The sequence below is a fragment of the Dermacentor albipictus genome, chromosome 2, assembly GCF_038994185.2.
Source record: "Dermacentor albipictus isolate Rhodes 1998 colony chromosome 2, USDA_Dalb.pri_finalv2, whole genome shotgun sequence".
Classification (NCBI taxonomy): domain Eukaryota; kingdom Metazoa; phylum Arthropoda; class Arachnida; order Ixodida; family Ixodidae; genus Dermacentor; species Dermacentor albipictus.
The window spans coordinates 146,238,679-146,260,119 of record NC_091822.1 but is presented as its reverse complement, the minus strand read 5'-3'; the positions used below and the strand labels follow the sequence as shown (position 1 = coordinate 146,260,119).

General features: G+C 46.5%; 1 protein-coding gene and 1 non-coding gene across 4 annotated transcripts in view; both read right to left on the bottom strand.

Annotated features, from left to right (window-relative positions):
- Positions 1-21,441, bottom strand: part of SK (small conductance calcium-activated potassium channel) — a 470,614-nt gene that overhangs the window by 229,880 nt on the left and 219,293 nt on the right. The gene's annotated exons all lie outside the window — the stretch shown is intronic.
- LOC135904710 (U2 spliceosomal RNA) lies at positions 3,180-3,362 on the bottom strand. The gene has a single exon (XR_010565188.1). It is a non-coding gene; the product is annotated as a U2 spliceosomal RNA (small nuclear RNA).

Sequence of the window (21,441 nt, the reverse complement as noted above, 5' to 3'; positions counted from 1 at the left end):
CTGGGGTTCTTCAACGTGCACCTAAATCTAAGCACACGGGTGTTTTCGCATTTCACCCCCATCGAAATGCGGCCGCCGTGGCCGGGGTTCGATCCCGCGACCTCGTGCTCAGCAGCCCAACACCATAGCCACTGAGCAACCACGGCGGGTAGCTTGTATGTGTTGGTTCTGCAGTGAGGCATTACAATTGTTTTGTCGTGTTTGTGTCGAGTCTGTCGGGTTCTGTTGTACTGCATGTAAGTGTGGAATTCTAATTTCGTATGATTATTAATGATTGCAAATAGCATCTTCAGACGGTGCATTTTTCGACGACTTTTCAGGCGACTTGCGCCTGAAAATTTCATTGCAGCCGGAATAACCGAACACAAAATAATTAGCCTCAAATTATTTGTTGAATTTACTTGATTAGGCGCATGGCACTGCGAAGGTGCGGCTCGCGGTGCGACCCTCCAGTGACGCAGCAACGCGGCGTAAAATCTAGCCGTACGGCTCGATAAAGCGATTCGTATCGCTCCCGCTGCTGAAGCGACTATGCATCCAGTCGGGAGTCGCGCACAGCGCCAATCGGGAAATCAGAATAAGATCGCGGAATGAGCGAAGTGCGACGGTATAGCATCGCTTTACGCCGACCTGCTGTCTCACAGAAGGCTGTGACATATGAAGAGCAAACGGGGTTAGCAGTTATCCTATAGTTGACATTAAGAGGAAGGAAACGGAGTTGGGGGGCGAATAAGTATAGGGCGAATAATCGGCGGTTTATTAGAGTTGTAGAATGAGTGCCAAGAGAAAGGTAGCGTAGTCGGGGACGGACGGGAAATAGGCGGTGCGGAGAAATTATGAAATACGTGGGAACCCGATGTGCTCAGCTGGTCAGCAATTGGTCAGCTGGTCAGCTATGCAGATAAATGGGCGAATACTTCGTCCTGCGTTGGACATAAATATAGGCAGGTGACGATGCTAATGATGAGAGGGGAGGCAAAAAATAGTCAATAGAATATCAAGTAAAAGTTACGCGAAACATGGAAGAAGAAACTGCAGAAAAGGAAAAAAAGAAATGCTATAGACAAACGACTACTGCGGTGTCCGTGTAGTCCATTCGACAGAATGGAAAAGGTGTTATCTGCCAAGAAGTACGACAACGTTACGCAGGAAGCTTATATGGGTTCGAGAAAAAAAAAAAGAAAGCGTACAAGATGGCGAAAAACTCGTTCTGGTTATTAAGGTGGAGCTGGGCCTCTGTGCCTTTCGGATACAGTCACTCCGCCGATTGAGATAACTAGTGGATTAGCTAGTAGCTGGTCAAAGGCGAAGGCAAATTGATCGTCAACTCGAAGCTCCGGAAAGTCTGCATTGCGTTTTCTTTGTAATTCGCGGGTCCTTTTTTATGTACATCCCATTGTTTTATTTACACTTCTTCTTACTGTGCAGCAATCAGGTGGCGGAGGTATAAAAAAGAAATCCAATGCAATGTTATTCCTGTCAGCCATGGCTTGATAATAAGGGCTTGCAAAAGCCCCAAATAGAGTTAGTTTTACTGTTTAGTTCAAGGAGGGTGGTCCCTCCTACCGATACAGGCATGTATATTTTTCCCCAATAACTAAAGGATCGACAGCATGCCTCATTTAATATTACTTGCACCTGCTTGAGCAAGCCTTCACGACTCAGAAGACCAATGCCCAAGAAGGGGTTCTCGCGAGGTTCGTTAAACGTACGTAGCTCTCGGAAACAAAAACAAACACACGAGACGACGAAGTCGCTATACTCCAGGCGGTGAACCCGCATTTTTTTCTCTCTTTTTTCTACAATGCTGGCGTCATTTGCAGCGGTTGTGTACGCGAGGACGCCAACGAAGAGTTTCGAGCCAAGAGCATGAAACGACCCCTGAAGCAAGAACTCGCGACTAATTAGGCGAAATGGTGCGCCAGTTTTCGAGCGCCCTCTGCTCAGCTTTCTACGGGAGCAGCGGCTCTCGAGTGCATGCTTGAAGTTCCTACAGGCCTTTTCAGCAACGACAGGTGGTGTGGGCAGCGAGCAAACAAGCCTGGTTGGCTGGTCGGGCTGCTTTAGTCGTGTCTGATACGGGAGCACACAACAGAAGCTTTCGGATTGCCGTGTATATGTATATTAGCAAAGTTCTCAAAGAAGGCGCAGTCGGCGGCCTCGAAGTACTGCTCACCGAAAAGCGGGCAGGTTAAAACCGGTGGTTTTTGTTTACTTGTAGTAAGTAGGTTTTCTGGGGCAAAAGCAACAAAATTTTTCTTCGCGCCAAGCGCAAGGCAGAATCTAAAACCAAGTTCAAAGCATTTTAAGAAGTATTGTTTAAATCATCCCCACGAAGAAGAGGGGCGGGGGGGGGGGGGGAGGGCGGGAGGCGGAGATGTTACGGTTGTCACGTTTATGTAGTATTTATGCAGTCTATAGAGAAGGACTTGGTGTGGGGGGGGGGGGATTACATTTTTCAAGTTGTATTTCAGCGTGGTGCCCGATTAAGAGTGTCGAGTGAAACGGCGCATTTTCTTTTACAGCGAAGCTGTATATGGCTAGGTTCTGGAAAAAATGGCTGTGGCTTAGGTAAGGTTAAGCCCAGGATGCGAAGCATACTAGCCTTTATTTTAGTTGTTGAACCACTGTTTAGCCTGGTGAACTGCTGTTGCTTGGCTATATTTGGTTCGGCTAGACGAAGAAACAACTCATGCATTACTTCTTCGCCTTCAAGAGTGGAACGCGACAGCGTTCCCGTCGACCCGCCAAGGGGTGTAAGACAATGGGCTACAGGGCAGCGACTACGCGCCCCGCATTGGACGCGGTGAGCGTCGAGCAAAGCAGCGTTCGGCGCGGCAACGAAATGTGCGCCTGAGCAAGAGACGCACGCCTTAGAAACAGCGCGTTTCTAAGGCAACACCGCATTCACTAGAGGCGCTTTTGTACCGCTTTGAAGCGTTGTACTCGTGGCTCAGTGGTAGCGTCTCCGTCCCACACTCCGGAGACCCTGGTTCGATTCCCACCCAGCCCGTCTTGCAAGCGTTGAGCCAAAGCCACTTCTCCTCTGTCGTGACGTCACGGTGTCACGTGATTTCATGGTCACCGCCGCGCCTGAGGAGCTGGGTTGAGCCCTCGTAATATGCTTCGCATAAAAATTGCGTGCGTCTATCGAGCCGTGTCGATCGAGAATTGCTCTCCATACGCGGGCCGATCCCGAAGAGAGTGCAACACCGGGCCGACTCGCCGCGGAGGTGAAGCAGGCTCTGAGCACTCCGCCAACTTACAAAAATAAGTTTAATATTTTAGGTCTAAATAAAACCCGTATCAGATATTAAGTTGATAACACCCGCACTATGATTTGACCCGCCTCGGCCACGTCTACGTTTGTCCCGCCCTCTCTTTGTCGGCGTTCCAAGCGATTGCGTATGTTCTTTCCTCTCCTTCCGCTCTCCCGTTGTGGCGGTCCCGTAAGCGCGCTGCCGGCTAGGACCGCGAGGCGGAAAGAAATGCGAACCGTCCATGTGGCCCCGATCTCGAATACTTGGAACGTTTCACCGGAGCAGCGGCCAGGTTTCAGAGGGACTTTGAACCAATTGTGTGTGGCCTGTGTTGCGTGTGACCGCTTGTGCTTTTCGATGACCTCCCAACCACCACTGCAGTGCGGGAGGTCGACCAACGCACGATCGCCTTGGCTAGGGGGAAGCAGTGTGCGCCCTCGGAGTGCATTGAGGAGCGCGTCTTTTCTACGTGCCGGGATTCGTTAGGACAAAGTGTCGTGCCGCCTTTTGCAACAATAGAAAGGTATGTATCATCACCTTCCGAGGCTCAACATCGTGGAGCAGTGACTAGTCGCGCCTCGCCTTCCATTTATGTGCCCACGCCGGTTGATGCACGGCAATGGACAGTTCGCCATTAAGGCGCCCACATACATAGTTTCGCTGGTTGTCCACCTTCACAGAGTGGAATGACACCGAATGTTTCCTCTTAGTGGCAAGTAAAAAGCACTTTCCTGTTCTCACTCAAGTTCAGGGCAAGAGATCAGTAAGTAGATTACAATTAAAACATGTCCACACTTACCAAAAGTCGGCTGTCGTTCTTTACGGAAGAGGAAAGAAGAGGGTCAAGTGTGTGTATCAAGCTCGAAGTGGGCACGAAACTACTTATAAGCCACGTGATACATCGTGACGCACAAGTAAGGCATTTCACTTCTGGAGCAACTGTAACGGGAAAATCAATTCTGAATTGCTGCCGATGCAGTCATCAGACTTCTCGGTGTTAGTACTGTGACTAGAGACAGCGCAGGAGCGCGTGTGTAGTTACGGAACAGGCACTATTTACCATAACAATGGCCCCTTTCCTCTCTTAATACGCTTCGCCGCATAACGTTCCTCTAGTGCGGCAAAGCTCACGTAAGCAAACCGTCCAATGTGCGACCCACACCAGAACTTTTACTCACGCGCACTCCGCAACGCATGCCTCAACTTAAAGCGAACTGAGTTAGGCCTACACTGCCTGCACATCGAATGATTTGGATTTAAATGCGCATTAAGCTAGCGCATAATGGCAATTGCGATGCGGCTGTGCCGCATCACGCGGGATATTATTTTTGAGTCGAAAGTCTTAAGTGGCTCGTTGCAATGGCTCCTACCTAAAGAAGGTGGCGTCTAGTCGAGCGGTACAAAGATATGATCAGCAATGGTTCATGCGCCCGTAAGTAAGCAAGAAATGCAATGGCTCATACCGCCTTAAGGCAGAAACTACAAGCACCAAGCAAAGTGAAGCAAACAGTCCATACATTCATTGAAATCACCCATACAACACGCATAACAGCATACGGTTCACTAAAGGACAAGCTCAAAAGAAGTATCCGAACCATCAATAAAGCACTGCATATCCCCCTCGGAAGTACGCCACGGCCGAGGATTCTCGTCAAGCGAGAAAGGGTGCGCGACGTTCGACTGCGAGTGCTTCTTTCCCCTGCTGAGAGGATGTAACGTAAAGCCGAAGAGAAACGTCGTTGGCGTGAGTCGGAGCCCGCTATACGAACGCACGAAGCCGCAGCTAAGCGTCGAAAACGAGCCGAAGAAGCCGAACTGCGAAAGCAGCAACTCGACGATGCGAGACGGCAACGTGGAGAGGAGGCCGAAGCTCGCAGGGCAACGGCTTGCCACACGTTTACTTCACACTGCGGCTCGTTATGTATTGCAGGAAGTAAAAAAAAAATTAAATTATGGGGTTTTACGTGCCAAAACCACTTTCTGATTATGAGGCACGCCGTAGTGGAGGACTCCGGAAATTTCGACCACCTGGGGTTCTTTAACCTGCACCTAAATCTAAGTACACGGTTGTTTTCGCATTTCGCCCCCATCGAAATGTGGCCGCAGTGGCCGGGATTCGATCCGGCGACCTCGCGCCCAGCAGCCTAACACCATAGCCACTGAGCAATCACGGCGGGTGTCAGGAAGTCTGACCGCTCCGGTCGTATAACTTAATGCATTACCAAGTGTGCAGCAGGCTTTCTCCTTCACGTGTTACAGAAGTGTAACATGCTGCCGAACTTTTCTTTTTTCTTTCGCTTGGGGCCGGGGCAGGCTTTTGGGAGATTTCCCCTGCTCTTGCACACGAGCAAACTGGATGATAGGTCATAACTGAATGTGGTGACTTCGAGCCGAAATTTGTGCTGTTCTTATTTGCCATCATATTCAAAGTGCCTTCGGTTTCTGCTATCGTACCTCTGTCTATACGAAATTATATTTCTTTATTGACACGAATATACAACACGCTATTGGCATCAGCAAAAGGTGCCGCTAATAGGTCACATGAAAAAAAAATGAAACCGTACCGTTGAGGTTTACGTCTGCGACACGGCTACAAGAGGTGAACAAACGAAGCAGTGAAATTACTAGAGAGGGCGTATATTAAAAAAATTCCAACGAATTCCAACACAAGCCTCTGATTGGACGCCAACTAAGGCTTTTACTTATGCCTATTTCATAAAATATTTCGTCATCACATCCTTAGCAGTGAGCACATTCTAGCACCTACTTATCTGTCATCTCGAGTTGATCACCACCATAAAGAGGAACTTTTTCTCACACAAACAAACTCTTGTATTCATTTATTCCGCATACAACGAAAGACTGGAACTACCTTCCTGATGATACCGTGTCAATCGAAGACAGCGCACTTTTCCGCAGAACCTTGTTTACTTCTTTTTTTTTTTTCAACTGTGACCATGCACGTGGCCACATGCGCTGTAATTGCACAAGCTCTGTCTCGCCGTATTTTCCTTTCGTCCAGTCCAGATGTCGCTATAGGTTTATGTAATTTGAATGTCACAGTATCCTTGTTATTTGATTTCTTAGTGATTACGTCCACTGCACATGTCACTTGCATTATATAACCATGTAGTAATCATTGTTATTGTTTTTCTCATGTACCCCACTCCCCTCTATAATGCCTTGGCGCTTAAGGGCGTGTGAAATAAATAAATAAATAGATGAATAAATAAATAAATAAATAAATAAATAAATAAATAACACACGCGTTAATTGTCACACGGGTGCCTAAACAGACTATTACTGCAATAAATGCAAAAAGAAAAGGAAAGGAGAGCACCGGTTCCCACATACATCAGCTACAGCGTTAGTTCATGTCGGAAGTTCGGGTATTCATTCAATTTGAACTCCCCGTGAAAGCAAGAAGTTGCCGAAATCGCTGGACACCTCCCCGAGTGTGTCATCATCGGCAACGACCGCGCTGCCCAGGCAGCTCGATCGCCAAGCGGAGGAAATACGGTGTAGCTATCCGGCCTTCAACGGTGAACGCTGCGAGGCGACTTCGCCATCTCACGCGTACGATCTCATTAGCTAAGTGGAGTGTCAAACTTAACGCGCACAGGATTATGTTCTTCCAGCGCTTTGTTGACCCTCCCGCCTCCTTTCGGTACCCTTTGAACTTTGCCCACTCTCTTTTTCTCTCTCTCTCGGAAGTGGGGGAACTGCCCTGTCTCCCCGTTTCATCCTTCACTGGGAGTAACCTTCACGAGCTCCTATGCCATCGTCACAATATTTGAGAGTGCTGCCTGCTATGCCGGATGTTGCGATGGCACGAGTTGATATCGCCACTGACCGTATTATGTGCTGCTTTGCATTCAGTTCGTTCAGATTTCAATGCACAAGTGCCGGCTTGTGATAATGTTGTTGTTTTAAAGCGGAGTTGTATATCGCTAGGGAAGCATATAATTTCATACCCCCGTAAGCACTCATACAACTGTGAGAAAACAAAAAAACGCCATGGCTCATAGCCCCGTAAGGCATAGGCTACAAGAACTCAGCAAAGTGAAGCGAACAGTGCTTACATTATTTCTAATCACGCATATAGCATAGAGAACAGCATGTCGAGAACTGCCATCATCAATGGCACGTACAACCATAAGCAGTGGCTAATATCCCCATAGGCAAGCAAAAAATACAATCGCTCATAGCCCCTTAAGTTTCACGGCTACTCATTTTGCTTGGGTTAGATGTGATAACACTGCCACTGTGGTCATTGTCGGTGATCTAAATGTGGACGTGTCGGGAGTGAAAAGGAAGTGGTTTACGCGTTTCGTGTTGCAGACATGTCGCTTGCGATGCCACACCGATCCGGTCCAACCGACCACCCCGCGGCGTACGTGCATCAATTTCACATTATCAAAGAATGTGTTTGCAGTTGCGAGTATGCCGATCAATGTATATCATAGCGGCCACAAAGCCACTGTGACCGTCGTTACTAAGTGACAATGAGTGATGCCAATGAAATGTTTATCACAAGTTTTCTTACCATGATGTTTGCAGCTCCGCTGCTCCTCCACCTTCGCTGGGCGGAATAGCCTTGAATCTTTTTTTTCTCAGAAGTGAACTAGAGTAGCTGAAAGCGTTTCTTCGAACTTTCCTGCCTAGTACCTCAAATTAAAGCTTCCTACCTGCGCGCGCACGATACCTGCCTTACGCATCGTAGATAACAGACGGGCTACACGAGATTATCAGAAATCAGACGTCCGCGTTCGACAGTTCACAAGATGTTGAAAGCGCCTGTACGTTCAAAAGATGTTTTCCCTATACGCCCGCACTGGAGTAGGGGGGGGGGGGCGCAGCATATAGTACACCCAACATACTCTGTAATTGCACAGTCAATCAACTCGATGCACATTCAATTTCGTCTTTACGACGCGAGCTCAACGCCATCACACATAGTTCAGGAGCGACTGACCGACCCAGCATTGCCCACCATAGCCGCGCTAGCGTAGCTCGTCAGCACCTTTGAGCTTAGCACACCGGGGGAGACAAAGCACGACCTCAAACAAGAATAGTCGCTAGCAACGTACATCCATCTCCTCCTTCTCCTATGCGCCCTCACCATCACCCCAACACCTAATGGAGCCGGACAGGGGTCCGAAACTCATTTTTTTTTTGTATTCTGTTCTTTTGGATAAGTTGACCTGTTTCAGTGCTTTTGAACACACGGTGTCGTTCATTGCGTTCGAACATGCTCGCTTCCACACCTACCCCTTATCTTTCCCCACGCCTTTCTGTATACCTTGCTCTCTTCCAATACAGGGTAACCGAACCTACGTGTTTATTGATGACATTGACGATGAGTCCGTAAAAATTACGAAAAATAAAAAGTATGGCTCAAGCTTCCGAAGGGGATTGGCTGGCTAGCCTCCATAACATTTTTTGTTTGCCTTTCAATCTCTTTCTTTCTCTCTCTCTCTCTCCGCTATGCACTAAGCAATAGACGCGAGCGCTTTCGATTGAAATACAGAGGAAATGCGAGGCATGTTTGCAAATACAGTTTAAGATTTAAAAATAATCGTTGGCTGTGTTTACGAGGATGTTGGCACCTGTTGGCGGCGCGAGCTACTATTCTTCTATTGTACAAAAACTTCACTCAAGGCCCTGTAAATGCTACAAGCGAAAGCGAAAGAAAAAAGTGCATTGGCTGGCGAACATGGTCAAACCCAGAAATTTCGGACATTGCCCCTTAGCCATTTGTTGAACTTCACCGCAGTGCACTAGCCTAACGCAATGGGCACTATATTCATAAATCATACTTTGAAAGATCATCCGAATTTCACTTGCTTTTATGTAACAATGTCGAAAAGTTAGTCCGTTCTATAATAACCTATGCAGTTGCTGCACTTAGGCGAAAATTCTGCGCTGCGTTATATCAGTGTTCTACGCCTGATCAACACGCTGCTATAACGCAGCAGTTAAGTTATGACTAACAGTCGTAAATCCGTACCTTACGCAAAGAGAGCACTCTCTCGACGTTACTAGCTGAAAGTTGTTGAAGATTTACTGTGTCTTTATTATATTGTTCTTTTTTTTTTAATCTGTCCTTTCAGTTACGCTCATGCATCACGGTGAAGTACAACACATGGCCGAAGGGGCAAAGACCAAAATTCCTGGATTGCAACAAGAACCACGAAAACGTGGAAAAAAGAATACGTGCGACTCCAGAAAGAAAGACGACGGGCACCTCCATAAATGTGAAACGTTTGAGAGTAAAAGTGCAAAGATCAGAATTAGTAACATTTAGATGCTCCTGATTCCTCTTGATATTGCACTCAGATACGCTTTTCTAGGAAGACAGTAATTTATTAGGTCTAAACCGGGAACTCACAGGGCCGAAATATGGAAGATAACGCGGAAAATCGAAACGAATCTAAGGGTCACGAAACAAGCGACTGAAACAAAAACAGTAGGCACAACATCGTAAAATAGAACGATGACAGTATCGATTAGGGATGAAAAGTGGATAGGTCATTTTTTAGTTGAGATCAAGGAGTGGAGCTGGGGAGAGGTCATGTAGCGCGCAAAGCGAACAAGCAGTGTTCTATTAGGGTAAGAGAATTGGTTCGAAAGGAAGATAAAAGACCATCATGGGCGGAAGAAAAGTAGGCGTCGTGATAAGATAAAAAAAATTGGGAGCGTAGAGTGAGTTCGCTCAGAGCAGTACCGAGAGAATCGTCGATGCATGGAAGGGTTCTTGTTATGCATTGTCAATAAATGATAATAATACTAATGATAATAAAAGAAGAAGCATCTAGGATTGCTGCTAGCGTCTTCAAAAGCAAAATAAGGACGAGAAGCTATGTGTAGGGATGTAGTAGGGCACGTGCGTTTTGTTTGTCAAAAGCGACAGATGCACTTTTGCTTTCGTAACGCTTTTGTGACGCTTTTGTTAAAGAAGTGACGTCTTCCATCATTCTTCGCACGTGCGGATGGCTACACTTCTCATCTATATACAGGAAGGTGTAGCCTTCCCAGCAATAGCAGCCAAGAGGGATTATCATCATCACGAAATACAGGAACGAAGCTACGGATGGCGTAAATTTGACAGGAAATGCATATGACATTTACCTTGCGGTTTGTTTTGCAAGCGTCAGCATAAACAAGAAAGGAAAGCTCGCTGCCGATCAAAGAATAGCATAGGAAAATAATAATAAAAGTAACTTCGGAAAGAAAAACAACTCGAAGCCATTGGATACACTGGAGATCGAGGAACGATTCTTGTCAAACGAAATGGGAAATCGGACCAGTTAGTACGTATTACCGATAAAGGGCCAAGACTTGGCGAAATTTAGCAGCCGTTTAGAGATATGCAGCAAGTCACAAGAGAAGTAGTCGACATGGCGATGCCTGTGTAAGCCATGCCTGGACAGCCTTCTTAAGGTACCACGTTCACTTCTACATTGGCATCTGTCAATTATTCACTTTTCGTTAGTAGTAAACTTCTTCTGTGAAAGAGAATAAAAACTGAGGATTGCTGGACTAAGTAGAACGAACACACACACACAAACACACACACACACACACACACACACACACACACACACACACACACACACACACACACACACACACACGCGCGCGCGCGCGCGCGCACACACACACACATACACAAACTGGCGAATATCACAAACGAATGAAAAGCTGCGCTAATTTTGTCCCCGGTACAGAAAGAAGGGTAACGGCGTGAAGTGAAAGATAAATTTCCACCATGTTTGGCTTGCACAGCGGTAGACCTGAGCAAAGGCAGCGGTGGCGTAGAGGTAGAACACCCGCCTCGCGTGCAAGAGGTCCGTGGTTCGAATCCCGGTGCCGGCAATTTTCCACCGGATTAAAAAAAAAATCCGCGTGTTGATGAAATTGCATAAACAGGCCTGGAGTGTGGCCTGATCCCGGTGACCAGAACCGGTAACGCACTCCCTCACCAGAGCAGGATTGGCCACCCTGGTGCAGTACTTGGCCACAACCTCCTATATGAATACAACAATCAAACCCCGGCCCTCAGTCCCCAGCAGCCGCGAAGCAACTGACCACGGCGGCGGTCAGATCTGTGACGCTGCAGAGGGTGCTAAGAATACCTGGCTCCGGACAGGCCGCCATTGGAATCTGAACCTGGCAACGTTGAACGTTAGAACGCTATCTAGTGAGGCGAGTCTAGCAGTGTTATTGGAGGAATTAGAGGGTAGTAAATGGGATATAATGGGGCTCAGCGAGGTTAGGAGGACAAAAGAAGCATATACAGTGCTAAAGAGCGGGCATGTACTGTGTTACCGGGGCTTAGCGGAGAGACGAGAACTAGGAGTCGGATTCCTGATTAATAAGGAAATAGCTGGTAACATACAGGAATTCTATAGCATTAACGAGAGGGTGGCAGGTCTTGTTGTGAAACTTAATAAGAGGTACAAATTGAAGGTGGTACAAGTCTATGCCCCTACATGCAGTCATGATGACCAGGAAGTCGAAAGCTTTTATGAAGACGTAGAATCGGCGATGGGTAAAGTCAAAACAAAATACACTATACTGATGGGCGACTTCAATGCCAGGGTAGGCAAGAAGCAGGCTGGAGACAAGTCAGTGGGGGAATATGGCATAGGCTCTAGGAATAGCAGAGGGGAATTATTAGTAGAGTTTGCAGAACAGAATAACATGCGAAAAATGAATACCTTCTTCCGCAAACGGGATAGCCGAAAGTGGACGTGGAGGGGCCCGAACGGCGAGACTAGAAATGAAATAGACTTCATACTCTGCGCTAACCCTGGCATCATAAAAGATGTGGACGTGCTCGGCAAGGTGCGCTGCAGTGACCACAGGATGGTAAGAACTCGAATTAGCCTAGACCTGAGAAGGGAACGGAAGAAACTGGTACATAAGAAGCCGATCAATGAGTTAGCGGTTAGGGGGAAAATAGAGCAATTCCAGATCAAGCTACAGAACAGGTATTCGGCTTTAACTCAGGAAGAGGACCTTAGTGTTGAAGCAATGAACGACAATCTTGTGGACATCATTAAGGAGTGTGCAATGGAAGTCGGTGGTAACTCCGTTAGGCAGGATACCAGTAAACTATCGCAGGAGACGAAAGATCTGATCAAGAAACGCCAATGTATGAAAGCCTCTAACCCTACAGCTAGAATAGAACTGGCAGAACTTTCGAAGTTAATCAACAAGCGTAAGACAGCTGACATCAGGAAGTACAATATGGATAGAATTGAACATGCTCTCAGGAACGGAGGAAGCCTAAAAGCAGTGAAGAAGAAACTAGGAATTGGCAAGAATCAGATGTATGCGTTAAGAGACAAAGCCGGCAATATCATTACTAATATGGATGAGATAGTACAAGTGGCTGAGGAGTTCTATAGAGATTTGTACAGTACCAGTGCCACCCACGACGATAATGGAAGAGAAAATAGTCTAGAGGAATTCGAAATCCCACAGGTAACGCCGGAAGAAGTAAAGAAAGCCTTGGGAGATATGCAAAGGGGGAAGGCAGCTGGGGAGGATCAGGTAACAGCAGATTTGTTGAAGGATGGTGGGCAGATTGTTCTAGAGAAACTGGCCACCCTGTATACGCAATGCCTCATAACGTCGAGCGTACCGGAATCTTGGAAAAATGCTAACATAATCCTAATTCATAAGAAAGGGGACGCCAAAGACTTGAAAAATTATAGACCAATCAGCTTACTGTCCGTTGCCTACAAACTATTTACTAAGGTAATCGCAAATAGAATCAGACACACCTTAGACTTCTGTCAAGCAAAGGACCAGGCAGGATTCCGTAAAGGCTACTCAACAATAGATCATATTCACACTATCAATCAGGTGATAGAGAAATGTGCGGAATATAACCAACCATTATATATAGCTTTCATTGATTACGAGAAAACATTTGATTCTGTCGAAACCTCAGCAGTCATGGAGGCATTACGGAATCAGGGTCTAGACGAGCCATATGTAAAAATACTGAAAAATATCTATAGCGGCTCCACAGCCACCATAGTCCTCCATAAAGAAAGCAACAAAATCCCAATAAAGAAAGGCGTCAGGCAGGGAGATACGATCTCCCCAATGCTATTCACAGCATGTTTACAGGAGGTATTCAGAGACCTGGATTGGGAAGAAATGGGGATAAAGGTTAATGGAGAATACCTTAGTAACTTGCGATTCGCTGATGATATTGCCTTGCTTAGTAACTCAGGGGATCAACTGCAATGCATGCTCACTGACCTGGAGAGGCAAAGCAGAAGAGTGGGTCTAAAAATTAATCTGCAGAAAACTAAAGTAATGTTTAACAGTCTCGGAAGAGAACAGCAGTTTACAATAGGCAGCGAGGCACTGGAAGTCGTAAGGGAATACACCTACTTAGGGCAGGTAGTGACTGCGGATCCGGACCATGAGACAGAAATAAGCAGAAGAATAAGAATGGGTTGGGGTGCGTTTGGCAGGCATTCTCAGATCATGAACAGCATGTTGCCATTATCCCTCAAGAGAAAAGTGTATAATAGCTGTGTCTTACCAGTACTCACCTACGGGGCAGAAACCTGGAGGCTTACGAAAAGGGTTCTACTCAAATTGAGGACGACGCAACGAGCTATGGAAAGAAGAATGATAGGTGTAACGTTAAGGGATAAGAAAAGAGCAGATTGGGTCAGGGAACAAACGCGAGTTAATGACATCTTAGTTGAAATCAAGAAAAAGAAATGGGCATGGGCAGGACATGTAATGAGGAGGGAAGATAACCGATGGTCATTAAGGGTTACGGACTGGATTCCAAGGGAAGGGAAGCGTAGCAGGGGACGTCAGAAAGTTAGGTGGGCGGATGAGATTAAGAAGTTTGCAGGGACGGCATGGCCACAATTAGTACATGACCGGGGTTGGTGGAGAAATATGGGAGAGGCCTTTGCCCTGCAGTGGGCGTAACCAGGCTGATGATGATGATGATGAGACCTGAGCAGGAGTAGGATTCTTCAACAGGGGCGGAATTCGAAAAGGTTTTTGTCCTAAAGTGCTCTTTGACATTGAGCGGCCGCCTTCGTTAATAATATATCTAGCATCAAGCTTGGCTGAAGTTTTTCCTTACGAATAATTCTAGCGTAACAGCTTTTCGTTAATACGGGGTCAAATTCTACGAAGCGTCCAAAAATTTTGTGACGGGAAATCGCTCGTGCTACTAAATTTTCTTGGTTCTCGCTTGAATATACGCGTGTTATCACTGTGCTGCTCAACATTTTCTTGTGTTTGCTTTTGCTTTATTTTGCGTGAAGAGTGTTCGGGCCAAAAATAAAGCAAATAATTTGCGGACGTTCACAGATGGCCGGAACAAGGCAGCAGGTAAAGAGGGATTAGCCGGTATTTCTACCAAATGACAAACTCGTGAACAACTGAACACACCGGCAGGCCCAACACCAGCTTGACACGTGAAATTCACAAGAAAACGCTTCATGTATTTAGACATGGCGATATTCATAAATATACAACAGACCCTATAATACCGGCACCTAAAAAAATAAAAATAATAAAAACTCCAGCTCGAATTCGCCAAAAGAATATAGTAAGAAAAGAAATAAAACGAACACGTTCATAAATAAAAGGTCAGCGCTTAAGTCTTGGATTGTTGAGCACGCTGTCATACAATTTGTAACAAAGTGAGAGCTACGAATAAAAAACAACTAGAAAAGATGGTTTGTTGACCTGTTCGTCGTTTGGGGGGAATAAGGCCAATGGCTTTTCCATCATCAGCACAAGTAATGTGCATTTGAAGAATTTTTGCATGTGTATCGATCTTGCCAAGGAAAAGATGGAATAACAGTCGATTTAATTAATGATGGAGGAGACATAATGCTCGGAAAAGTGGCGGCTGTTTATACGAAGTGTCTATCGACAGCAAGGGTCCCAGAAAACTGGAAGAATGCAAACATTATACTAATCCACAGAAATGGAGGCCTTATAGAATTGAAAAATTATAGGCCCATTGACTTACTCTCAGTATTATATAAAATATTTACCAAAATAATCTCCAATAGAATAACGGCAACCCTGGACTTCAGTCAACCAACGGAACAGGCTTGGCTTCAGAAATGGATACTGTACAATGGATCACATTCATGTCATTATTCAGGTTATAGAGAAATCCGCAGAGTACAATAAGCCTATGTATATGGCTTTCATAAATTACGAAATGCATTTGATTCAGTAGAGATACCAGCAGCCATAGAGGCATTACGTAATCAAGGAGTACAGAACGCTTAAGTAAATACCTTGGAAAATATATACAGAGGTTTCACAGCTAACTTAATTCTACACAAGAAAAGCAGGAAGATACCTATAAAGAAAGGGGTCAGACAAGGAGACACAATCTCTCCAATGCTATTCACTGCGTGCTTGGAAGAAGTATTCAAGCTATTAAACTGGGGAGGCTTAGGAGTAACGATCGACGGTGAATATGTCAGCAACCTTCGGTTTGCAAATGACATTGTTCTATTCAGCAACAATGCAGACGAGCTACAACAAATGATTGAGGACCTTAACAGAGAGAGTGTAAGAGTGAGGTTTAAGACTAATATGCAGAAGACAAAGATAATGATGAATAGCCGGGCAAGGGAACAAGAGTTCAACAACGCCAGTCAACCTCCATAGTCTGTGAAGGAGTACTTTTACCTAGGCCAATTAATCACAAGGAACCCTGATCATGACAAGGAAATTCATAGAAGAATAAAAATGGTTGGATCGCATACGGCAGACATTGTCAGCTCCTGACTGGAAGCTTTCTATTATCATTGAAAATGAAGGTGTACAATCAGTGCAGTTTACCTGTGCTGACATATGGCGCAGAGACTTGGAGACTGACAAAGAAGCTTGAGAACAACTTGAGGACCGCGCAAAGAGCGATGGAACGAATATTGCTAGGCATAACTTTAAGAGACAGAAAGAGAGCGGTTTGGATCAGAGAACAAATGGGTATATACAATATTCTAATTAACATTAAGAGAAAAAAAACGGAGCTGGGCAGGTGATGTAATGCGCCGGTTAAATAACCGTTGAACCATTACGGTTACAGAACGGGTACCAAGAGAAGGGAAACGCAGTAGAGGAAGGCAGAAGACTAGGTGGTGCGATAAAATTAGGAAATTCGCGGGCGCTATAGTTGCAATCGGTTGGCGCAGGACAGGGGCAATTGGAGATCGCAGGGAGAGGCCCTCGTCCTGCAGTGGACATAAAGCAGGCTGATGATGATGATGATGATGATTATGGCGATAATGATGATGACTACAGCTACGGCTCTCCAGGGTCATAAATACCCTTGCTATTTATTACCCAATTATCAATGAAATTATCTTAGAATTGAGGTGCATTAGCGCAAGCTCTTGGGCCAGTAGGTGCATGATGAATTTGAAGAAGGGGGTACGAGCCAAACACGAAGGACGCGTACCCAAGGAAAAGACGTCAGACATGGACGGACGGTGGACTTTCAACTGTACTTTACTGGGATTCACATTGCCCCACATAACCTCCGACGCATGCGCATCTTCAACTCCCCTCAAGACATGTGCATAGACAGCACCTCGAAAAGTATCCTGCCGCACGAAACTGCCGACGCATGCGCCGCTTCTAGTCCTTCCAAGACCCATGCATCAATTTTAGTTTTTTTACCACGTTTAACCTGCCCGACGCCCGCCGTGGTTGTTCAGTGGCTATGGTGTTGTGCTGCTCAGCACGAACGAGGTCGCGGGATCGAATCCCGGCCACGGCAGCCGTATTTCGATGGAGGCGAAATGCGAAAACACCCGTGTATTTAGCTTTAGGTGCACGTTAAAGAACCCCAGGTGGTCAAAATTTCCGGAGTCCTCCACTACGGCGTGCCTCAGAATCAGAAAGTGGTTTTGGCACGTAAAACCCCATAATTAAAGAAACGAAACTGCCCGATAGGTAAGCACATTCCTTGTTGGTTAAACACAAAGACGTATCACTGACACAGTTTTCTTCCTGTTTTCCAATGTGAAAGGCTTCCAAGATTTCCCGCTCGTGTCTAGTCTTTCCCCTCCCTAAAATGTTCACGCGACCAAACACTGTCACACTTCTTTCGCACTTCTTGCAGCCGCGGCAATGAACTGCCAAATTGCTTATCTCGTACCCGCTTAAGGATGTGTTATGTTCTTGCAACCGCTTATTAACACACCTACCTGTTTAGCCTATATGTACTTTACCACAAGCGAATAGAATGCTGTAAACAACACCAGTCTTGCACTAGATGAAGGGTGTCACGTGTTGAATTCAAGGGCTCCTCTTTTTGTTCCCTCTTTTCCAATCCTCACGCACAGGTTAGCCAGTTTGCAGGGTGCGGAAAATACAAGGTTTACACTTTGTCTTCCGGCATTGAGCTTTGAGCAAATTGAACATCCTGCTTTGCTAAAGTACACCCATTTCACTTCTGAGTGAAATGCGCCAGTTCAGACGACCGCTTTGGTAAAGTCACTAGCTGTTTGACAGGACGTTTGAAGTAACCATCCAAGGAACCTTCCCATGTAATTCGAGCGGATGATTCAATATTTTAATAAAGAAATGTAGCATGACTGACTGCATAATAAATGAATCTTTAAGTACTATGTAGTTATGATGGGTTTCTATAAAATGCACAGAGTCATTATCATCCCTCCTTGATTTGCTTTCTGTGGAGTCTCCAGCGCCTTGGCTTAAAATTAGGTAAGTTTCACAAATTTATCGCGACAGTCGATAGTAATTCGTGACTGAAGGGTTCAAGAGCGTTGTCTGAGTGCACAAATTAACGCGCACGCGCGCGCGCACGCACGCACACGCACACGCACACGCACACACACACACACACACACACACACACACATATGCACACATTTACAAACACAAAAACAAACACTCGGACGCGCAAGCATTCGACCTCGCCTTACAGACAGGAACGCAAGTTCATCTGTTCCAGTAGCGCTACCGTACAGTTGCGCGAGCTGCTATGAACGCGGCGTCATCGGCAAATAGCTCTGGAAGCACGGCCCGTGTGGAGTGCGTAAACTTTTCTTTTCCAATCTTTCAATCCCTTCTTCGTTTTCCATCTTCTGTACAACAGCAAACCAGAGGATGATCCCCCCACTCCGGCCTTACACTCTCCCTTCAGGCGCACGCACGAGTCGTCTTCCGCAACCACGTCCTTGAAAGTTGATTTCGCCGCAGTGCGCGCCTCTCGTTTCTTGTAACCTCCCGTCTTCAGTAACAGCGCGTCAGACCAGAGTATTATTGACGTTAGATTTCTTTTTTGCCCTTCGTAAGAACCTTTACCATTTGCTTTATTTGATGTTTTGTGTAAACGACGTGCTGAGTCAATTTGTCGTACAAACTCCTGTTGCGCAGATTCCGCTAGCCAGCAAGTACGTTGACGTCACAGTTAAGATAGTTAACAGCAGGGCGACCCGAAACAGCAATAAGCACAGTATGTGACCCCAGATTCATCGATTGAAACTGTCGGAAATCGCCCGCTAGGGGCCATATCACATCCGGGGAATCTTATCCCCGTGCCGGAACAGCTACGTTCTACGACGCGGTCGCAAGGCACGGTGGCTCGGCGCGGTGTCGAGTTAAAGAAAGCAAATAAGAAAAAGACGGGTGCAAAGGGTGCAAATATCTCATCGCCCTCCTTGAACTGTCATCTCTCCGTCAATACTAATCGCATTGCCTCAGGAACGCGAGACGACGCCCGCCTAGATCCGCCGACTCGCGGCGCTGCGAGCTTCGTCCGTGACAGTGCACTGCGTGTGCGGGCTTACGGCCATTCGCCAACCAACCGCGCTACAGACTTAAGTCGATGCCGCGAGACCGTCAAGCCGTCCGGCTCAATAAGACCTTGGGCGCTCCAAGAGCGCCCACCGGCGCCGTGCCGCAAAATCTCGACGCACGCGTTCAATGCGCAACCCTGCCCTCACAGCACAGCCACACACGCCGGTCTATACGGGTGCAGGTCGCCTTCGTGCTTCGCACCACACACACACGCACACGCACACAAACACACACACGCACACGCACACACACACACACACACACACAAGCACGCAATCGCGTCAAGCTGGCTTTTCGAGTCGTGGCCGCTCGCCTGTGTTGACCGAGAGCATCGATTCGCATTGAGCGCGCGCGCCGTATATAGGGTGCCCCGTTGAAGGCCTATTTTAACAGCCTATACCGGCCAATGCGCCGTGCGCAGCAAATAATAATGCGCGTCTTTCTGTCGTCGAAATCGCATGGAAGAAGAAGGGAAGTGGAATGGAGGGGGGAGAGACGAGTCCATTCTTTCGAGCATTTCTGTTGGCGAGTCGAAGTAAAAACACATAGTTTCGCGCTGTACGTATGTAGCCGCGTATACACGCTGATTTCATCTTTTTTTTTTAGCTGCACCAATTCTTTAAGATGATAAAAATATTAATCACGGTAACGTTACGTTTACCCTTCGAGTGTACGGATAGGCAGCCTCTGGATACAGAGCAACTTCCGCACTGACGTGAGTAATTAGCGAAGTTACGGTAATGAACTTTAAGCCATAGAGGCTCACTCTCAGCAAAGAAAAAAAAGAGAGAGAAAAAAAAAAGAAGCATTCAACCACGAAATGTCGTGAGCACATGGACTATACGTCAAATTTTCTGCTACGCTTTAACGACTCCGTTAACCAAGGAAAAACTCCGTGAACGATAACACACAACAACAACAAATCTCAAAGCAAGCCGAAACGGATCAGGCACCGACGGTCAGGGAGTGCCCAACGTCAACACGAGATACGCAAGAACCGAGAAAACAGTCAGGCTCGAGGATGCCGGGCCGATGCGAGGTCGCGATTGTGCCGAGACCCTGATCGAGACAAATTGGCGGGCTTCGTGCAGCCGACTCCGAAGCCGGAAGGAATAGGTGGAGGTCTGAGAACGCCAGCCGCGCAAGCTCCGGGGGGCGTACGTCCAAGAAGCCAGCCACATTCCTCGGAAACTTTTCTTACCAATCTAGGCAACGCCTGCAGAAAATAAGTCTGGTATGATCGGAAGCAGATAAAACAAAGACCTCAGAGCGGCTCAGATGCTGGTAGCGAGGTGAAGAAAGAAAACAACTTGGAGCTACAGGATAATAAATAAGCGAAAAGTAAACTTCGACGGCTCAATTAAGCAGCTTGCTCGAATAACAGTTTGTACATACGCCTGAGCTCTTTGTAACAACAGGCATGCAGGCGTGTTAGGTTAGCGAAATTATTACTGATGACGACGGCAGACCAGCGATAAACAGACAGCAAGAGCTTTCTGACTTCAGTCTCGGGTTTTAATAGAGGGGTCTAATAACTTTGCGCTTGCTCCTATATGCTACGTGGATTAGTATTCTTAATCTTCTGCTTTTGAGACAGAAATGAGAAGTAACCTTTGAATTTTTTCCAGCACGTAGTGGCAATCTGAGCAGCACGTTAATTTTTCTGTGTGTCATTCCACGATATAACCAAAGCGTTTTTTTCCCCAGCGAGGAACAACGTTTAAAGCCTTTCTGTGCCGCTATATCGCTTACGTAACGATGCAATCGCTCCGCATTTTGGTAATGATTCGTTCCCGTCGGTTAAGTTCCTCACTTATCGTTAAATAAAAATTAAATTATGGGGCTTTACGTGCCAAAACCACTTTCTGATTATGAGGCACGCCGTAGTGGAGGACTCCGGGAATTTCGACCACCTGGGGTTCTTTAACGTGTACCTAAATCTAAGTACACGGGTGTTTTCGCATTTCGCCCCCTTCGAAATGCGACCGCCGTGGCCGAGATTCGATCCCGCGACCTGTGCGCAGCAGCCCAACACCATAACCACTGAGCAACCACGGCGGGTCTCACTTATAGTCCGTACCGCTGAGAGGCCTATCCCGACGATATCGAGGGCGTGACATGTTGAAAGTCAATCACGCGGACGAAGAAGAATGAAAAGTGAAAAAAAAAAGATCGAAAAACTGGCCATAACTGTAACTAAAGTAATTTAAAGACTCCCATACGAAGATTCTGCTCGCACATAAAAAAATACGCCATGAAAGAAAATACTGTAAATTGGCTTACTTATAGTGCACTCTAAAGCAAAATTACACCCTGTTGCCACACAACG